This window comes from Anser cygnoides, chromosome 5, assembly GCF_040182565.1.
Source record: "Anser cygnoides isolate HZ-2024a breed goose chromosome 5, Taihu_goose_T2T_genome, whole genome shotgun sequence".
NCBI classification, from domain to species: Eukaryota; Metazoa; Chordata; class Aves; order Anseriformes; family Anatidae; genus Anser; species Anser cygnoides.
In genome coordinates, this window is record NC_089877.1 from 43,429,452 (window position 1) to 43,449,866 (window position 20,415).

Sequence of the window (20,415 nt, forward strand, 5' to 3'; positions counted from 1 at the left end):
CCTGGTCATGGACCAGTACCCCACCATCTTAGCCAGTGTGCAAACACAGATGAAAAGAATGGGCCCTGCCCAGGGAATGCGGAGCTTAAATATTAAACATGAGATGGCAACAATGGGAATGGAAGGAACAAAGAAGCAAGAGTGTCACAGGCAAAGGAATCCAGACCAATTGCTGTGTATCACCAGGGCAGCTACTGAATTATCTGGCAACAGCCAGGGTTGCCTAAATATCTTTACTGAGGTGGTTCATACAAGTGCTACATATCCGCGGGCTGTCTTTTGAAGCATACCAGCCAAAGACACATTTAAGTTATTCAAAGAGAGTTCTCCACCTGGAAAAAGGGCTAGTTAATGTCTGGACAGTGCAGGCACCCTGCAATGCCCTTGCCACAGCTCCCAGCAAGTTTCCTGCTCTAATGCTGCCCAGGCCAGCAGAGGCTACACACAATTCCTCCCCGCTGACTGGGGTGAAACACGTTATTTGCTCTCAGAGTAGCCCCCATCGTTCCCATGTTCCAAAAGTCACACCATACCTGGCACTACTTGCTCTCCAAGGAGCGACTGAAGACTGAATAAACTAGAAATCAGACATTTGAAATTAAAATAATTCAGTTGGAAGGGACCTCCAAAGATCATCCACTCCAGCTGCCTGACCACTTCAGGGCTGACCAGAAGTTAAAGCAGATTACTGAGGGCATTCTCCAAATGAACACTGACGGGTGTGGAGCATCAACCACCTCTAGGCAGCCTGTCCCGGTGTTTGAACACCCTCATGGTAAATAAATGTTTCCCGATGTCCAGTCTGAAGCTCCTCTGGCACAGCTGGGTGCTTTTCTGTTTGTTCTGTTGGTGGCCAGGGAGAACTCTACAGCCTCCAATGGCCCCAGAACTGGTCTGAGGCTGTATCACCAGTGGAGAGGGTGATGCCTCAAACACAGTGAGACTTACCCCAAGCCACACAGCCAGCAGTGGCACTGGAACTTGAAATCAAAAACAACACGACCCAACAATGTTGGGTCTTCTGGCACTGGGCAGAGTTCTCCTGCTCTCATGTGATTCCCTTCTAACCACATCTGTGCAGAAGTCCTGCTTAAAGCTTCCTTTTAATCCTTCTGATCTCTCAATATTCTTATCTTGTATGGCAAATTTATATTTTGCTCACTTTCCCAGTGCTCTAACAACCTCCTCCCTCAGACAGTGATTTCTTTCGTCTTTAAGAAGAGGCTCCAGCCACTTCTTGGAAATCTCTTTATCTTATATATCTCTGTATCAGGTCATTGGAGAAAGTCTATTCCTCAGTATCTGAACACCTCATAATCTTTAAAGTACTTATGATGACGATACTCTGTGAAGTAGGCAAATTTTACACTCCCCATTTTACAGCCAGAAAGTGGAAACACAGAGGGACTGACCATAACGTTGCCTTAGCTGAGCATTCATGCTCCAAAAGTTAAGGATTGAAATAATGAGACATTTTTAAACACTAACATTGCTGTCGGTTTTTTCAGTTGGATTTCTGAAATTGTTCGGGGGTCAGTTTTTTTCCCCAGCTTTTATCTGCTGTCATGAGGATATAAGTGTGTTCATTTAATGAATCCTGAAAGTCTCACGACTCCAGGATCAATGGCTTGAAGACCCGCACAAAAAAAGAGACTATACTGTGCCTTCCAACATGACCGCAAGGAGATATCCCAACAGCAGTGAGGAATGCTACCGTCTTGGTAGCTCCCTCCACACAGTGGCCCAAAAGGAACCAGATTTATTTAATAAGAGAAATGCTGATTTGCATGATACTGCTTTTTTTTTTTTTTTTAATCAAATGCTCATGTGCTCTCCCTAAATACAATCTCCACTTGGCACTGCTAGAAGCAGAATAATTAAGTTAGCTAGACCATTGGTCTGACCCAGTAGGACACTGCCTATACTCTTATATAGTTTGGGAAAACAGTAAAATCCCTTATATGTATTAAATCCATTGCTACTGGATTTGTTTAACACAGGGAACTTCAAATCCAGATGAAAGGATACGTCATTTTTGGTCATAACACAGGCACTGCATGGTGTGTAATGAATACAGACCACAAGTCTGCAGCCAGTCTCCATCTGAATGGTCCCAAATGAAGGGCCATATGATTTCCCTCTCTTAGTCAAAGGCTGCAGACTCTGTCCCTAAGTGATTAACTGTCATGCCTGGACACCAAACTACCTCAGCAGTAGTGTGTAGATCTCTGTATCTGAGTCAGTTTATGGGATAAAAATCAAAGCTGGATGCCTAGATAAAGAAGTATTTAGAGCCCACATGGTCATATGAGTTCAAATGATTGTGCATCTCTGGGAACAAGACTATTAAAAAAAGGAATGAGGAACTTTCTGAGGCTGGCAAACACCTCAGCTGACTAACATCAAAAGATGAAATAAACTGCTCACCTAAAGCACTTCAGAGTCAAAGAAACAGAATGGCACCCCTAAGGACATTTCATCCCAAGGCATTTCACCCCACCTATCTCAGAAAGTAGCTTAGAAACAGGCAAACTGCCCTCAGCACAGACTACAGAAGATGCCTAGGTGACAAATTTACATAAGGTCCTAGGGTTAGGAAAGCTGATGCCAGGTGAGGTGTATGCCACTCTGAATTTTTAATTTTGATTTCTGTTTAATAAACTTCAAAATACCACAAAAGTCCAGCACACAGGAGAAAATAACCCTGTGTGGGCGAATGTTTACAAGGCTAGATGGCGTGCTATGTGGCTGCTTAGCCTCACGTTAGTTCTGGGCAAACTGGGAATCAGTCAGTGAAGTATGAAAAGATGGTGGCACGATTGATACCAAACAACACGACATTGTGGAATGTCTCATCTAAGAACCTTAACATTGTTCTTGATGAGCTTACAGCTATGGTTGATAAAGTAACTGGTACTGATATTACATACTTTGGTCTCTGTAAGGTAGCTGACTTTGTCCTTTCTGGCATAAGATAAAAAATAGCACTACACAAATCAATGTTGCCCTACCAAACAAATTCCCACTCAACTGATATAACATTAAAAAAGTAATGGTTAATACAGAATCAACATCTTATGTAAGTTATCCGACTGAGCACCTAAGAAATCTGTTTTGGGCATAAAACTACTCAATATCTCTATCAATTAACTAAAAGAAAAACAGAGAATCAATGTGTGTGACAGAAGAATCGGCAGAGAAGTAAATAACAATGGGACATGGTAGCTCCATCTGGAGAGCTTGGTAAGGTGGGCTTCTCTGAGTGGGTGCCTGGCTACAGTCATGTGCAAAGTCATCTATCTAGCACAAGAACTTCCAGAATGGGACAGTCTCCAGGAATGCAGGGACCTGGAAAAATATTTAGAGATTACGAGAGGTAACCAAATACACACATTTCAGGAAGGATGTTGATCAGCTGGAAAGATTTCTGAAGCATAACACAGGAATGACGTGAGAGCTGTAAAACACATTCCTCTAGGACAGATTGGGATGGTTAATGTATTTATTTGGGGTAACTTGATTGCAGTCTCTAAGGGGGCATATAGGAAAGTTTTGATGGTACTTGACTATATCATTTGTAAGAAAAAGGCATAACAATATTTGGAGTTTTGAATCAGGCACTAGGCAGGTTTAGATAAAAACACAAAAAGACTTTTAACAACAGTGAGATCAATTTTCTTGTCTAGGCTGCAGCAGATTTTCTGCCATCCTTTAACTCGAGAGAACTTAAAAATAAGCTTTCCCTCAACCCTGGATTATCTGTTGCATGACTGACCCAAGAACGCCTGGTGAGGATCAATGGTTTGTGATACACACAGCACAAAATGTCCTCTGAAATCTTCATTTTCTTCAGCTGGCCAGTAGTGGGACAGTAGTTAGTGCTACAGGACTTGGGGAACCAAGTGTCCTCATGCTGCCAACTCACTAAACTAGGAGTAATGGTCAGAAAACAGACTGATTTCCCCTTCCCTTCTTGGGCTTCACCACACAGCCTCTGCCAAGCCTGATGAAGCACTACCTATCTTGAACCACAACCCCAACCCAGCTGCCACGGACGTGATGGGCGTACACAGCAGAGCAACACCCAGCCCATTCCCTTCCCTGCGCTGGCTGGTCGGAGCTGGCAGTTATGTGCATCAGGAAAGTCACTCAGACCAACTCCGTGTTCAGAAGAGAGAAAAAAAATTAAGAATGTTTCTGCGTCTTTCAACCAGAGTTTCTGGGGTAAGCAAATAATGACCCATATCTTAGGGCTGAGCATTACCCTTTCATAGCCATGCCCCACACCAAAGGCACCTTACATCTTTGTCCAGAGGTGCAGACGTGCTTTAGGATCCTTTAGATCACAGATATTGACCATAGTCATCTGAGATATGGCGTTCTCCTACTTTAATACATCAACAGCTACTTTGGTAGCAAGAGGCACAGCTCCCATCTACCTCAAGCACCCGTGCCAGAAGCAGGCCCCGCATGCCCCTCACTGCCCCGTTTGGCCAGGGAGCAGGGTGCCAAAAGTGCAAAGGCTTGGGGCTTTCTCACAGCCACGACTTGTGCCCTTCCCTTACTTGTTGGGATGATAACACAGTGACAGCTGCCCCATGGAGTCACAGAGAAGCTATTTAGGAGGGAAAATAATAAAACTGCTATATAGGAATGCATCGAGCACTTGAAAGTAACTCTGTATGTTTGTGTGTCTACTTGCTTTTAAGGGTGTTAGCATTTCTTTCCTTGTGTCCAGGGGAAAATATTTGCATATACTTGTGTATCTCTCTTTTCTCTCTGCATACCCAATGAGCACATGACATGAAGTGTGTGCGTGTGTGTGTATGCAGGGATTTCTTCTGCTCCTTTTATATTTTATAGAAGCTGACTGTGACAGCTGTGACTGCTGATTTGAAATGACCCCAAGTCAGGCACCGAGCAGCCCTTTGAAATAAATTCATCGTTGCATTATTCTGATTCTGGGATTTGATATGGGTTGCTTTTTTTTAAGTTGTTATTGCTGTCGATGTCGCAAGCTCCAGCACACACACTTCAGTTTAGTCTCCGCTGTCAGTGTGACACATGCCACTCAAAATGATAAGTTTGTGGCTACACGTTTTGCCAACAAGAACTGGAACACACACCAAGGCAAGAATCAATCTTTCATCCCTAAGACTGGCTGCAGCAGAAAACCTGATAGCTGCTGCTTCAAGAGTGCTTAATCCCTTTTCCCCTGAAAACTTTCTTGACCCATCTTCCCTTCAGTTGCGCAGACTCCTGTCTTATCTTTGTGTCTCCTGATATGCACAAAGGTCAGATTAAAAATCTGGTGCCACAGACAACAATATATTTCCTCCTCCAGAAATATTATATTTGCATATCAGTTCCTACATATAATGTATTAAACATTTTCTTGAACATCTTTCTTTCCACAGTGTTGGAAAGGCAAAGCTTGATGCACAAATCTCAGCACAGTAGCTGCACAAAAGTGGGCAGCTCAGGAATTTAGAAGCCCAAGCAGGGCTCTGTCCTGACCCCATCCACATGAAAGTAGGAGAAAGTCACCTCTGGTCAGTGGAGGAGAGGGGCTACATCGTCTTGAGAGACAAATCAACTGCCCCAGCTTAACCTGTTCATGTATACCTGCACTAAGATAGTAAGAAATGTTATGTAGAGCTATTGAAAAGAAAACAGCCTTACAGAACTGCTGCTTAATAAGAACATCAAGCAGAAAAATCTCATCTCGGTCAAATAGTTAAGTAAATAGAAGGTAAAGATTGTAGGGCTGGAAGGACTCTAAGAAATTGCTCTTGTTCTAAAGCAGTATATCTTAACAAATATAGAGCTCTGTCTGATCTATGCTGAAAAAAAAAGAAAGAAAGAAAAGGATGCTGCTTGCCTTTACTGACTCAGTTTTTGGCCATTTCTCTGTTAATCAGAACCTTCCAAATTCTCGTCTTTGAATAGGACCAGCACAGACCTGCATGGAGGCTCCTTTTGAAATGCTAGCCACCCATCCGACGGCAAACTGCTTACTGAGAACTCCTCCTTAAAAATGTATTTTCCACAAATTATGCTCCTATTTCATAATGATTTAATTTACATTGCTTTCCTGCCATATGCCTAGACGAAGGTCAGATGAGACATTGTTGAAATCCTACAGAAATCCAGACATAAACACCTATTATTTTGCCATTCACTGTTAGGCAGTTACATTGTCATAAAAGGATTTAAATTGCTTTGACATTATTTGTTCTTAACAAATGAACTCAGGCTGTCCTAGATTACCTTGATAACCTCTAGGTGCTCATGAATTGATTATTTGATAATTTATTCTGGTATTCTTTCAGATACTCAAGCTCTCTGACTTGCTTACAATGTCAAAGGCAGCTTTTGCCCCTTTTTAAGACGGGTGCTTCCCTGCCCTCTATTAATTCTCTTTAACCTCTTCACGCATGTATATACCGAGCAAGTGATTAAGCACTTTGCTCAGCAGTGATGCTGCGATCAACCAGTATCTCATACTCCACTCTGAGGCATCCCTTGTCAATTCACTCCTGACGTAGAGGCCTTTTGTGTATTACTGAGTGCCGTGAATTGCCATGCCTTCTGAAACAGCTTTTGCTCATTTATTTCAGAACAATAGTTAAGATTTAGTTTCTTATTTCACTTCTTCAGAGCATACAGCTTACAGACTCGATTTCACTACTTCAAAGTGCTCTCTAAGTGTAGTGCAATATAGCCTGTGAAACTAGATCTTGCTAACATGAAAATTCACCAAAGCATTTTTTCAGTCGAATCCCTGACGAGGAATGGGGACGCACCACGATTTTGCAAATCTTCATCAGACTTCATGTACGGAACAGGGGAAGAAGTTTGAGGTGGATTCTAACACGGTATAGCAAAAATAAAAACAGGTGGTCCTACCATAGGTGAAACAAAATCCACTAATAGTTTATGCGAAGAAAATTTAGAGAAGTATTTTGTCCATTGATAAGTCTAAAGTGCTGCAAACGGCACTGCCTGGCTGGCACTGTGTTGGAAGAAAGCTGGGCAAGAAGGCTGAGCAGTCACTGAGCTACTGTTTAATGGCCTGCACTGTAAAATGCTGGTTGCAATGTATGCTTTATTTAGATTTTTATGTCTTAATTTTAATCTACAGTGTTTTCTAGTATCATGAACCAATTAATGATTAACTACCCTTTTAGAAACCTTTATGACACTGACACTAAAGCAGTGCCATGACACTTCCAAGAATTACAATCCTATTACAATCCTATTAAGCCTCTTGGACAAAAGGTTTGTGGGGCTTCAAAAGGTTGTGCAAGGGAGCGGAGATATTGCTCTCCTTGCCAGACCCCCTGCTCTGCCATTAAATATAGGCTCGCAGTGGACGTGGGATCTGCCTGGGATCTGCAGATACCGGCACTGTTCTTGCTGGTACCCTGTGAGCTGTGAGCCCTTGGAATGAGAACACCACTGCAGTGCACCAGAGAAAACATCCTTTTAAAGTTGCCAGATGGAAACATGAGAAAGGCTAAAGATTACATGACATAAAAGTCTCGTGATTTGGGGTGTGATGCCACATGGATCACTGCTGCCATCAAGTCAAATGCTCTTTTGAATGCCATTAGAAAACAGCTGTGAACCCTGCAGCACAGGGCTTTATTTTGCTTATATATTGGGTGGGAAGCCTGCACAGAGCTAGACGGGCTGAAGCTGTATAAGCAGGGACGTTGCCTATATAAGCATCTCTGGTTGTACTGCACTGCTATTCCTTTTTCCGTGCGCTCATAAACTCTCCCAGCAGAGTATCTGAGAGCAGAGTGATGTATCGCAGCCTGATTTTATTTCCCATGTCTCAGGAAAGGTAAATTTTTTTCTTCATAACAACTGATTTAATTGTCATTTTCAAGCTGTTTCTTTCCTCACTCCCTCTCTCTCACTGCTTTAGCTCTTTTCACTCGTGCTTTCTTTTTATCTTTTTTTTTTTTTTTTCTTTTCACCTTCTTGGTTTTTCTTTGCTGTTTTCAGATCTGTCTTCAGAAAAGCCGGAGAAAGGAGATTTGTATCTTCAAGCAGAGTGATCTGTAAAGCCATGACCCTGCAGCGGAGAATGCCTTGTCTTTCATTATCCCAGGGTTCAGAGGAACAGTGCTATCAACATGCAAAGAAAGAGGCTTTTCTAAGATATTCTTGGACAGTTTCACAGAAGGCCTTGAAAATAAATGTCAAGACCTAGAATTGATGTAGACAGTACTGGGGGGAAGGCTGAAGCCTTTTGGGCCTCTTCAGATGACTTCTTTGAAGGCTGAGGAAGCAGCAATCCTTGACCGTTTCATGTGAACAAACATTTTACCAACAGAAAAGATCCATTTCAAAGGCTCTCTGAATATCACTGGTGTCTGAGCTAAGAAAGTTACGCTGAGGCGAGTTGTAGCAAACACTGTAGACAGATCCAGAAGGATGAATACAGAAGTCCTCTCCCTGTCTGCGGGTTTGGAGGAGGCCATGTGTCTGTGCTGCCAGCACCTCCATCCAACAACCACGCCTGAGATCTCAGTGATGGGTAGGTGCAGGAGAAGCGGTTCTTTGTGGGCCACTCTGCTACCTTGTTTGTGTACGGGAGGTTTGACAGCAAGTAGCAGCTTGGAAGGTCTGGTCGCTCCAGAGGTGGTATCGGTCGGACTGGCTGAACAACAGCACTGCTCAGAGCAGAGCAGAGCCTGACCTCTTCAAACACACTGCTAACATCTCTGGTCAGCTGCAGCCGCTACCAGCCGCTACCTTACCAGCCAGCCCAGCCATAGCACACGTGGGCCTGACTTACAGGTGCTTTACAACATGTCTAAGGAGTCCCGTGATACCAAAATGCCTTAAATTGGAGAGTGGGGGGATGCTGCACAGCATCTTTAGTTCAGGGTGTACTTTCTTCAGTTTTATCAATGTTGAACTTTTGCAAGAAATACCCAATGCATTTCCACACAATATGAAGAACGACACACTCTAGGGGCATAAAAATACTCTTGATTAACCAAAAAGCATGATTCAGATGTTGTAACTCAGTATTTTTAAGGACAGCATGCCTGTAGCTGAAAGTAATGGATGGAATCATCCATCACCATACACGGCTTTCACCATCCATGCAGGCACACTGTCAGAGCACTATAATGCCTTGCTGCAAGCCAAACACAGCTTCCAAGTCTGCATATGCAAGTAATTAGGAAACTTCATGTGTGCAGTGCTTTTTTCCCTCTGTTTTCTACAGTACCTAAAACATTATAAATTAAAGTTAGAAAAATTTTACTTGATCCCACTTAAATCTGTCCCTTTACAGCCAGTACAGAGTGGCTTCTTGCAGCGAAGCCTCCAAGCACTTCTCCAGTAGCACGTTCGTTGTGTCCTTCAAGCTTTGCTTACACGTGGTGTAATGGAGAATAACCCCATCCACTCTGGGCAATTTAAAATTTACTTATTTCTCCATTGGTGCACATGGGGTTTCTTATCAGCTTTCTCAAAACACTTAACATGTGTTTATCCATATCTGTATTTGACTATACATCCGTTTGTCTACGCCTACATCTGTCTACATGAACGGACTTCATATGCTGAGAGAATGTTTCTGTGCTCACTTGGACAGAATCGGATTTAAATCTGCTACTGACCTTACACTGCTTATGACTCTGGGGAAATGGTCTCTCCCTGGAAAAGGTCTTACTGAGTTGAAAACTTTTTTTTTTGAGGATGTCAGAGAATCCCTCCTTCCTGACCTGAATCTGCCCTAAAAATTCCATGAGGTTGCTTGTTTGTGAAGACCACCTTCTGCCACGCTGGCCAAAACCACTTCACTGCCTGCTGGGCCTCTATCTCTGCCCATTGCTTGCCTCTTCTCTTAGAGTTAGACCATGAGCACTTTGGGTCAGAAACCCTTTTTCAGTACCACGGTATTCTGTGCTCCTAGTCCCTGGTTAGGACTCTGAGGTGCTACTAGGAAACAAGTCATGGTGATGCTCAAGTGCTCTGAAACCTCATTTGGCAATTTGTAACTCCAAGTTTTGCATCCCAGCAGACACCAAAGAAAGAGGAGTAGGGACACTGGACTCTGGACTTACTGATTTCATTACAAAATGCTATTATGACTAGTTATTCCTTTAAACTAGTTATTCCATTAAACACAGAGATGTGTTTAATGTAGGAGAGAGAAGAAGACAGGTCCCATACCCTAAGGCTCTAACAACCTAGATCTGAGCAGAGAGATCTGAAAGCCTGAGTACATCTAGTTTGTTAAGTGTCAAACAAGGAGCAGGAAACAAGGGTAACTGCAGCATCTGTGGGAGGCGAGTACCTAAGGCAGATAAAAGGCAGGAGAATAAAAAGATTTAAGAGATAAAAATTGGGCGAAGGAAAACACAGGATGCACACGAAGCAGCAGTCCCTCCCTCTGCAGTCTGGCAGGCTGCAGAACAGTCTCAGACGTGACGGGGCCTAATTAGAAATGTCCTTAATTTCAGGTAATCCTGGGCCTCAGAAATGGAAATTGCTCGAGAGTGCTGTTTGAGCACATTTATTTACTGTTTGAAGGGCACGATCCAAGACTAGCCCTGCAAGGAATGCAACAGATAGATTTCAAGCATGCTCCGACTTCCTAAAGTCTCTCTGATCAGAAAAAAAATGGGATGAAATGTGCAAGCACAACCAGAAAACCTTGTATGCAACCACCAGCGGGGCTCGCTGTAAGCAACACCTCCATGAGTGGGTGACGGAGCAGCTTCCCGGCAGCGAGGTGGCTTTAGCCCTGCAAACGCAGAGACGCGGAGAGCAGCTCCTGCTGGAGCTCGTCCCATGGGACCGGGCGCTTCGGCCGCCCCGTGCGCGGCACAGCCGAACAGTCTGGCTGCTCGCGGCCAGCAGGCTGTGTTCTTGGTCTGAGCTGGACCAGCCGCTGTTCCCCGCTCCTTTGACGTGTGCGTGTGTGTTACATGACTATAGAAGGAGCAATCAGTCAGCTCCCAGGAATCTTAGCAACAGCCGCGTCCCCAGAAAAGGCTTGCAGCAGCTGGAGCGCTGATGACTCAGCAGCATGGGCTCTCTGGCCTCTCGCTGATCCCTGGCAAGGACGGCAGCCCCGAGCCCTGGCTCCCTTGTTTGGGTCAGTGCTTTCTCGCTGGCACCAGCAGATGAATTCCTGGATCCTGCTGGCCTTGGCGTTAGAAAGCAACCAAAAATGAGCTGAGAGCTGCAGCCAAAAAAAAAAAAAAGTTTTTGTTCTCTTTTTTTTCTCTAACGACAAATTTAAAAAAAAAAAGAAAAAGTACAAACCCCACAGAATCCTGCTAGTAAGTTATAACGGAGGAGGCAAATGGCAGAGCTTAGCTGTGTAGGGGAAGATGGCCACAAGCCAGGAGACCCGCAACCCTGCCGCCCCTCACAGAACAACACGGAGGGGTGGGCTTGGGGCTGGGCTACAGACTGCCCCGAGCATCACTAGAAGGCTTGTTTTTTTATGTAACGAGAGTTTGGGAATGCGAGGTTGAGTAACTCCGCTGACATTTCACCTAGTTTCAGCCACTAGTGCGACGAATCCATTTGGCCTCGAGTTGTTTTTGCCTCCGAGGAAAATAGGTTTGCACGGCGCAGCCTCCCCACCCTCCTGCCGTAACTCCCCGGGGCGGACATGGAGGGAGATGGGGATTAAAGAGTCGTGGGTCGGGAACACAGCGTGTCTGTGAGCGGCGGGAGGAACATGGCGAGGGGACGGCGAGGGGACAGTGAGGGGACAGCGAGGGGACTGTGAGGGGACGGCGAGGGGCTGGCGAGGGGCTGTGGGCCGCGGTGCCGGCGGGCATGAGGCCCCTGCCCGAGTTCTGGGGGGAGAGGGCGGGCAAGGAGGGGCGGCGGGAGCAGGGGCTGCATGTCTGGGTTTTTTTGGCAAAGGGCTGCCGGGAAGCTTGCTGGTCCGCTGCCAGGCTCCGGCGAGCTCTGCTGGTCCCTCCCTTTCACGAGCACTAAAAATTCGCCCTGAAACAAAAACATGCATGTGTGTGTAACAATCTGCCTTCTCAGCAGCACCGCCACCACCCCGGCATCGCTGGCCTCATTACTCGGAGCAGGAAATGAGTAAAACATAAATGGCTTGGAAGGAGCCAGGAGGGGCCGCTTCTCTCCCCCGCTCCCTGGCAATGGCCGCCTATCGTTACAGTTTAATCTTGGAAATGCCAGACAGCTGTTGGGGTTGCTAGGAGACTGGCACACATTATGCAGATGTCGGGGACCTCAAATGTCTGCCGGAAATTACAGCTCATGTTGTGCGAGAGGAGACGTGCGTTTCCCTGTCTGGGGAGCCCAGCGGGAGCCCTGGGCCCCCCCCGCGCTCCCCACCCCTGAGCTGGGGCTGGCAGCCCGAGGCTTGACAAAACCCAGCGAGGACACCGGCTCCAGAGGGGGAACACAGATCACAGGCGCAGGAAAATACCTCAGGAGGGGAAAGACGGCCAGCGGGAGGGGGGCCACGAGCGGGCCTGGACGCAGCACGGCTCCCCGCGCAGGCCCCCACAGCTGTCCGGGCAAGGCCCTCTCCTTGCAGCAAATTGCCCCGAGTGTTTTTAAAATAAATGCCACACGGCACATTTATTGCACCAGGTGGGGGGCGAGGGAGGGTCCCGCCAAGCACCCGTGGAGGCTTGGAGCTGTCGCAGCAGCCTGCTCGTGGTGGTGGTGCAAAGTCGGTGTGGTCAGGGCCTCCTGCCGCCTAAAAATCCATGCTCTTCTGAGCAGGGAGCCTCAGCAAAATGCTGGGAATGTGGGAAAGCGATCCGGGTGCCCAGCAAAACAGGTTACAGGAGGGTATTTTAAGTGTAGGAGAGTGTACGAGCGTTCAGATGCCCTGGGGAATGTCTGCCTGAATATCCGAGCAGCACCTAAACCGCCTCGCGCAGCAAGGAGCGCCGTGCCACATGGTGCGATTCCAGCATTACTCACCCCCAGGACTCAGCCGCTTCCCCACCCTGTTACATATGACCAGGAAATTATAGCCTGTGCGGCTCTGAGCCTGGCTGAACGGCTGCCATATCATATGATACACAACAGTGGTGTGACTGATGAAACAACAGAGCAATGTGTTTTTACTGAAACTCTGATGCTTCACAGAATAGACGGGCTTGGCTGGGTCAGACTGTCATTTGGTGTCTTAAATGCATGCTCCCTCTTGCACTTCTTGCCATTAATTAAAAATTCTGGATAAAAGTGAAATCTTAATCTTCCTTTATGCTCGTTTCTCACTGCCCTCCTTTTTCTTACAGCAGACTCCGTGGCCAGCCTGTGTGTGGCTCAGACACTACAGTTCCTCAGTCTTTCTTACTCCATCCATCCCACCTGTGGACAGGTTTTAATTTTTCTTCACACTCAGCAGTCACAAGATCTTTCTCCTACAGCCACCCTATCCATGGCCTCTGCATCTCTCATCTCTAGTACTGTAACATTCACTTCCCAGGTCTGCTGCACACCACTCCTCCCTGCCAGGACACACAGCGCATGCAGCCGCAAAGGTCATCGCTGCAGCATACCATATCGTCTCATTCCTCTCTTGAATTTATCCACTACTTCCTTCTTAACTTTGAGCTTAAGGAACTCGTTATTTCAAAGGTCACCTGTGCAAGACTGCTCATCCATCTTTTCCAGTATGTTTCTGCCTGTCTCCTCCGCTAACAAGATAAGTCCTTGCCTGCCCTGTCAGTCTCCTCACACTCTTTCATGCCACCTCCCCACTACATACCTCCTTTTGCTCCTCTTTTTGCAGCAACATCTCTACCAGGGTCAGCTCTCTGCAACTACGGTAGTCCGATTTCCTACAGGTTTGTGCTTCACTGAATCTAAGCACCCCTGAAAGCCTTTTCTTCCTGCTGGGTATTTTTAAGAGATGCAGCCCATGCAAATTCTCTGAAGTCTGAGAATATATGAGCTTCTCCTACTGCAACCTTCTCCTGAGCTGAAGAAAAGGGTTTTCTTTTCATTTGGCTTCATATTTTAACAAAATTATTTCTGAGACAGCTTGAATTTGCTTGAAGTTGAAAATTACACATGCATCAGACAGACATATGTTATCATACACACATGCTCCCCCATACACAAAGATCTTGTAATCACATAAGCCTTCTTTCTTTCCAAAACCAGACATAAATTGTAGCTGCAAAGCCCTGTGCTTCTCATTACACCCCTTGTGCTCTGTGTTGTGTTTCTTCCACTGTTCCTCCATGTTTGCCTTTTTAGACCTTCTACTCCTAAGGGCAGGGACTGGTCTCTCCTCTGTGCCTGGAAAGTGTTAAGTGCCTTACGGGCATTACAACAATTTAATTAGTTAATAAGTACTAACAATTTGCATTAGTATCATGCTTCCTGCCATGTCACATCAGACTACTGCTCCAGCCAGTCAAACATTTCCCCCTTTCTCTTGGTGCCCTGACTTAATTGTCACTGCAGGGAGGCCAAGGCCTGGTGTCTGGTAGTGGTCAGCCCCACCGTCCCAGTCTCATTTCGCACAATCTGTCTAAGATTTTCTCCTTCTAAATTCATCCTCTACAGTATCTGAGCTCTTACTGTACTGGCTAATGCAGCCCAGTAACACATGCGATGAAGTGAGACTCAGCAAGGGATGAGGGCTCTGCAATACTCCCAGCATCGCACTATTCTGGGACAGGCAAAATAGAAGGATGAAGCAAGAACCCGCACTGACCCCAGTCCTCACGGGCCTCACAGCACATCACACAGGAAACTTTCCTGCAGTGGTTACAATTCCTAGTACCTTTATCTTTCTTACAGAATCTGTTTCTTCTTCAAAATATAATAGTTTCTTCAATAATACTGTGCAGTAGCAAATTCCACAATTTATCCTGCAGCTTGCTGCTTCAAGGAGAGAGAATCTGTAGTGGATAACATCAAGTGATCTTTCACATCCTGTATCAATCATATTGAATTGCAAGGAAAACTAGGAGCCTCCTGGAAGGGTTTGACGGCTTTGCTGTGGAAAGAATCAGGAATGTGAGACTTGGGTGAAGAATTTCAATTAAAAGGAAGCCAGGAAGACCTTTGAGACAAGGTGGACACCTGCATTATATTTTAAGAGATATCTTTTATTTATGTATCTTATACCCCATATCCCTGCACAAACCCTTTATGTCTTATATTTCAGCAGAGAATCCTACACTGAGAAGCTGCAGATGGATGATTTGGTACAACAAATGAACCATTCAGGAGGGAAGAGATGGGCTTCTCCTTAAACGTTGTTCATATATCTACTGCCTGGTCTTGGAAGCTCGCCTGTCATCCTGCTGAGGAACAGGAAGGCAATTTCAGACAATGGAAGCAGCACGAGGAAAGAGATGGGACATGAATGCATCGGCATGTGGGAGGGTTGCTGGGAAAATGGAAAGCTCGCCATAGCTGGGCGAAGCCAGGAACCGCTCAGGATATGCAGCTGGAGGCCGTGGTGAACATACTGCAAAGGCCTTCTACCGGGAGGTGGCACCGGGCCCGCCCCGCTGCTCCTGTCACAGCAGCTGGCCCCCCTTGGGCACCGCGACCCCAATAGAAGTTATGAGGGACTGAAGACCCCAGAGAAAGTCCAGTCCACAGTACGTGCTGCCTCAGGCGCTGTGTGAAATTAACAGCTGGGAAATGATGTCAGGGCTGCCATCGGTTCTATATCACCGCTCTAGGGCAATATATAAGAAGAACGTGGGTCTTGCTACAGGCACGCTTAGGCCATAGGCAGGAGACCTGTCTTTTGGGACGACGGGTCCTGCTGGAGCACGGCCCGGTCAGTGCCCGAGCTATCTGTTGTTTACAGGCACCGGCTCCTCGCAAACAAATCAACTAAGTGAGCCGAGTGGGTGATAAAGCAGAGCGGAGAACTGCATTGTCCTCCTCAGAGTCATAAAAACTCATCTCTTTTACAACTGCTGAGTGCTTTGCCAATATCATGCCAAGGTGAGAGCGGCGGGGGGAAGGGAAAGATATTGAAAAGGAAAATAAATGGGCCAGGTAAACAGCGCTGCCGCCGCCGCTGCAGCCGGGTTGTCATGGCGACCGGGGTGAAGAAGAGGAGGAGGAGGAGGAGGGATGCGGGCTGATCGATAGGCCTGCGCTGGCTCATCTGGCTTCCATCCACGTGCAGCTACAGAGGGGGAGAAAATCAAAGAGCCACACACGGGGCAGACAGGGCCGCGGATTCGATACCCGGCAGCAGCCCGATCGATAGCTTGTTGGAAGGCGGGTAATTGACTCCCGTTCTGCCGGCAGAAAGCGACGCGGAGACAGAGGTGTGTTCGTTAGCTACTGACTCGCAGCTCTACTTTATTGGCCGGTTTGTTCATTTAGTTGATTTGTTTGTTTGCTCGAGATCCCCTCTTCAGTCGGATTTCTCACTGTACCTGTCAAAGGCAAGCACAGCTGGACCGGAGCCAGCACCGCCCTCCAGTTTCTCAGTCACTTTCCCTCTCCCGTCCTTCCTTTGGTCCTGTTGGTTTTCTAATTGCACGCTGACAGAGATTTTGACGGGGAAAGCTGGAAACAAGGACAATCTTTTCTTTCAGGATTTCTAGAGCTTCCTTTTCTGCCTGGGTCTGGGAGCACGTAAGTACAGCTCCTCCAGGGATGGTCTACCTGAGCTCTAGAAGCACAGTAGCCCCCAAAGAAATTAAATCGTTCTATTTCTGCACTTCGCAGACCAGGTGAAGCACAGGCAGAGATATGCTACTGTCAGTCTTGTAAGTCTGCCATTGTCCAGAGGAGTTAGCTGCTGAGGGTGACCAGGTGATGCTATCAAAGACGAAAAAAAAAAGCAAACAACATCGGAGAGAGGTGTATCGGAGGAAGGGGAGGGAAATCAGGGCATGTTGCGAGGAAAAAATAACAAAAATTAAAATAATTTTTAAGAAACACATACAAAAAAAACAAACAGGAGGATGCAGAAAAAGAGATCTCCGAGAGAAAAGCATGTACTCGTGAAGCACTGAGATAACGTAGGCTGATTCTCCCCTTCTATCTAGACCTGGGCATGGAGCCCTGGCACAAAGCACCCGCCTGACCTTCAGGCAGGCAGTGCTGCATTTATAAACAAGCCCGTACAATAAACCAAGCTCACCCTCATGCTGATTAAGCTTCTGCAGGCATTTCCCAGCAAAACATAGTGGAATTTGGGTGGTAAAAACAGGACTTGTGTTTTCTATCTTCTATCAAAACAAGCAGCCCAAGACTCCCTGTCACCTCCCCGGGGCACTAGGAACCTAATTGACTTAAGCAGGAACAAAGCGCTGCCCCTCTGTGTGGTGCGACGCCCGTCGGCACAGAGCGCTCCATCTCCACTCCGAGATGCTCTGGGTGGCAGGGACCATCTGTTTGTTCTATGCTCGTCTATTGTCCAGCTTGCTGGAGTCCCCGTCTACAATGAGCATTCAGGCACTATGGTAATAATAAGAGTAGTAGCAGACATTGCTGGATAATTGGTACTGCTTTGTGGAGCAATGAGCCCCTTAGGGTACTGCTAAGAAGAGGCACACCAGAAGTATCACTTCCTTCAGTTCTCTAGATTTTTCTTGGAGCTATCCCATCCAAATGCTCTGCAAATGCAATTTTATTTAGCTTCTGAATTAAAAATGAAAACTCATTTGCTTGGAATTCGGCATCTCTTAAGCTAGCTGGCAGCAGTCCAGCTCTCAGGGCTTGTGCTTTTCGGGTCTGATCCAAATCCCAGAAAAGTCACTGAAAATCTCTCCACCGATTTTAGTGAGTCAAACTACTGCATGAGGAGTAAACTGCCATCTCTCGATGCTTTTCTTTTTATTATTATTTCCTTTTCATGCTTTGAAGCACTAGCAGGTGTACCTCACAGAAGCTGGATGTAAATCACAGTGGGAAGAGAGGGGCTGCGTGCGCACAACTGCTCCCCATTGCATAACCTGCAAGATGCAGGCTATGTCAGGCGATGCTAACAGGGTAGGGACTGCAGCTCTTTTCATTCCCCAGTACGTCTGCCACTGGAAATATTTACAAACCACCCAAAGATGCCTCTGTGCCCTGTAGAATATTTTCCTTCAGTTCCTTTGTGAGTGGGAAGATAAGAGCTTCCTAACCTCTGGGCATAATTTATGGCAGAAATAAATAGCAAGATGATAGAACAGCTCTAAAGTACATTATTGAAAACGTTCACCTCCAGAGAGAGCAGGCAGGTGGGTGAGCCAGAATCAAGTCAGACTAAAAGCCTTAGAGGAATAGTAGTATCTTCTAGTCATAAAGGAACAAAAAGTGTTTGCTGCACCTGCAGACTGTTTCCTCTCAAGAAGGAAGCCGGAAGGTTGCACAAAATATTAAACAAGCAATGAAACAGCCTGTCGTCAAATTTGTGCTCAGGCAAAATAAATAAAAGGACATATATTATTCTACGTTGCTATCAAGCTAAATGCCTGGGCTACCTGCCAACAAGAACAACTATTTGCTGAACCCCTCTGCACAACACGGATGAGCAAAGAAAGGGGGAAGACACGGGAAGAGCAGGATGGGTCTTTTACGCGTCGGTACGATCCCAGAGAGTCAGCGCGGCGAGTCTGGCTGGCTAGAGAGCAAATTCAAGGGCCTGACCACTGAAACACAGTCTACGTTCTGGCAAGAATGAGGTAATCCAAACATGCTGGAAGCATATATTCGTAAGGGGAATGATGCAATGCACAAACAGCCCATGTCTTTCTTGAAAGGGACCTTGAAGGTCTCTCGGGCTAGGTGGGAGCTGTAGGAGGGCATCTCACCTGCGTCTGCGCTGGTGCACTTTCACAGCTGTATACACAGGCCTCAGAAACAGGGTCCCTTTAAATTTCTGGTCGCCTACCAAAATGCCACTTTCTAGGAATTTGCCCAGAAGCATTCCTGGCAGGGAACTGACGCCTTCGGAAAGCAAGAGCAGTAGGGTTAACTCAATCTCTATCAATAGTAAAGCACAAGATTTTGATAAAACAAGGGCTCCTGAATCCTAAAAAGCAAGAAAAACAACTGCAGTCCTACACTAGGAATGGCATCGATGCTTCAGTTCTGCGCTGCATACCGTAATGCTTACCTAAGGCCTCAAAACAGGGGTCATGAAGCAAATCTGGGAGTGTTTAACTGAGTTGTCTGACGGGCAATCTGTGGGCTGGGACCACACTGACAATTTCCTTTGAACACCATCTTTGCAACACAGGAGCTGAGGAAAGGTGATTCAGGAAGCCCTTGAAGGCCATTTGTTAGTGCATTTCTCTAGCCACAGGCTCTGCAATTGCTTTCGTGTCCAGTGAGGAGGTGGGAGGACAGACTGGAAGCTTGCTTCTGCCTGTGCCTGCTGGTCATCTCAGCATCCACAGGGCACGCCACCACTGTACCAACAGTAGGTCCTTTAGTACTGGAAAAACTGGATACCTTAATAACCTGAGAAACTTTTCTAGGGAAAACACAGAGAACAAAGAGCGCAGAAGAAGATCTGCTTCTGCAAGAGCAGCCAGTGGGCAGGCGAGACTGAGATTCTGGGCTTTGCAAAGACCTGCTAGAATTCATACAAATCAGGACAACGCTTGGGAGGGTCACTGCCACTCCCAAAATCAAAATCAAATCTAGGAATTGTGACAGTGGCTTAATTCAGCCCCAGGGGTGACCTGTGAGTACTCAGCACGCCCAGCAGAAGGTCTGTTCCAGTGCCAGAACACGCAGCCGCCTCATCCTGGGAGTCCTCCTTTACAACAAAACGCGCACACAGCCTCCAGTCACCGACTTGACCTTAGAGCACCTTCAACCTGAGAACCCAGGCCAATGCCTATCGGCAATATAATTTAAATCCTAAACTCTGGTGCTGCAATGATGCATTGTTTTATGATTAATGAATGCCATTAAACCAGAAAGCCTCTTCATCCAGCAGTGAAAACTCAGGAGAAATACCAGAGTCAGCCACAGTCAAGGGGGCTCAACCAAGAAGAGAAATAAATGCTTGTGGTTTAAGAAATCTGACTTTCAGTCTCCTTTCTAGATTGCTCCATCCTAAATTGTTAATCCACATTGATCTGCTTTCAGAAAGTTCGCAGGGCTGCCTCGTTCCCGTGCAGCTCCCCAAGCAGGAGGAGCCGAGCAGGGACAGGGCACCACTGGAGTCTCTGGTCCCCAGCACCGGTGCTAACCTGCCTCCTGTTCCTGGCAGGAAAGCAAAGCCTGGACATTTTGCTGACACTGCCTCAGGTTCATTTAGATACAACTGACCAAACAGACAGGTTAATATAAGGAAGGGGAAGGTAGCATGCAGCCAGCGGTAACTCCAGCTTAGCCACGTATTAGCGTACTTGCTCCACTGTCGATGTAATCCCACACATGCAAGGCTTTGTGCTGAGCTAAGCAAAGTTAGCTGCTTGTAATCAAAGTGCACTTCAG

General features: G+C 46.5%; 1 long non-coding RNA gene across 8 annotated transcripts in view; it reads left to right on the plus strand.

Moving 5' to 3' along the window:
• The window catches only part of LOC106038765 (uncharacterized), a 36,285-nt gene that overhangs the window by 13,582 nt on the left and 2,288 nt on the right, over positions 1 to 20,415 (plus strand). For 5 of the 8 annotated variants that reach the window (XR_007161775.2, XR_007161772.2, XR_010831883.1 and 2 more), the window contains 2 exons: positions 3,992 to 4,224; positions 8,017 to 20,226. This is a non-coding gene — a long non-coding RNA (uncharacterized lncRNA). Of the gene's footprint in view, positions 1 to 3,991; positions 4,225 to 7,673; positions 7,853 to 8,016; positions 20,227 to 20,415 lie in introns of those variants that run through there. The other 3 variants (XR_010831882.1, XR_010831887.1, XR_010831885.1) reach the window with 3 other exon arrangements.